At 40.4% G+C, this 946-nt stretch overlaps 1 non-coding gene across 1 annotated transcript; it reads left to right on the top strand.

Annotated features, from left to right (window-relative positions):
- The first annotated feature begins 534 nt into the window (after positions 1 to 534).
- On the top strand, positions 535 to 640 carry LOC112085708. The gene has a single exon (XR_002899007.1). It is a non-coding gene; the product is annotated as a small nucleolar RNA R71 (small nucleolar RNA).
- Positions 641 to 946: the final 306 nt, after the last annotated feature.

Raw genomic sequence — 946 nt, 5'->3', positions numbered from 1 at the left:
AAAACTTCAGTTCCAAGGGTCACCTCCCTACTGAGTTTCTCAATGTCCTCATTGTCTTGTGAAGAAAAACCTCTAAGAGCAATTTCTTCTTATGGACTATAGAGTAGACGTTCTATCTCCTTTATAGCAGCATCATGATCTTTGATCTCCATGTGATTCACTTGAGAGGGTAAACTCTCTATTTTGTTGTGGAGATCATTGTAGGAACTCTTTACTCTTGTCGTGATCTCATCTTGTCCCTCTAGAAGTTGTTGGAACATGCGGTTTAACTCCATTTCTTGAGGCTTTGAAGTAACTTGCCCTTGTGGAACAGACTCTTGGTGAAAACAAAGCTTTACCTCACCTTGACCATCTTGACAATCTTAAATATCAAGCTCCTTGTATCTTTCATTACTCTTGGCCAAATTCTCAACAAGTAACTCTCCTTATTCTATGGTAATATTTGCAAAACACCCATTGCTAGCTACATCCAATGTCCATTTATGCTCTATATCAACTCCCCAATAGAAGATACTAAGGATAGCTTCTTGTTGGAACCCATGATGAGGACAACCTTTAGTGTAGCCTTTAAGTCTCTCACATGCTTCATCAAAGGTCTCAAGGATTCTTTGTTTGAAGCCCAAGATGTCTTTCCTAGCTTGGACAGTCCTTTGTATGGGATAAAACCTTTGAAGGAAGATGATCTTGCAATCATCCCAAGAATTGACCAAGTGGGATGGTAGTGCTCTCTCCCATTTGCTTGCCTTTTCTCTAAGTGAAAATGGGAACAAGATGAGCTTGATACTGTCTTGGGGCACTCCTCCAGTCCTAAATGTGTCATACAACCTCTCAAAGGAGTCCAAATGATCATATAGTTTCTCCATTCCTAACCACAAGAACTTAGAGTCTTGAGTCAACCTAACCAAGCTTGCTTTGATCTCATAGGCCTCAACTTCAATTGGAGGAG

The sequence above is a fragment of the Eutrema salsugineum genome, unplaced genomic scaffold, assembly GCF_000478725.1.
Source record: "Eutrema salsugineum unplaced genomic scaffold, Eutsalg1_0 scaffold_3, whole genome shotgun sequence".
Taxonomy (NCBI): Eukaryota; Viridiplantae; Streptophyta; class Magnoliopsida; order Brassicales; family Brassicaceae; genus Eutrema; species Eutrema salsugineum.
The sequence above is the reverse complement of the archived record's forward strand: the minus strand, read 5'-3'. Positions and strand labels throughout refer to the sequence as shown.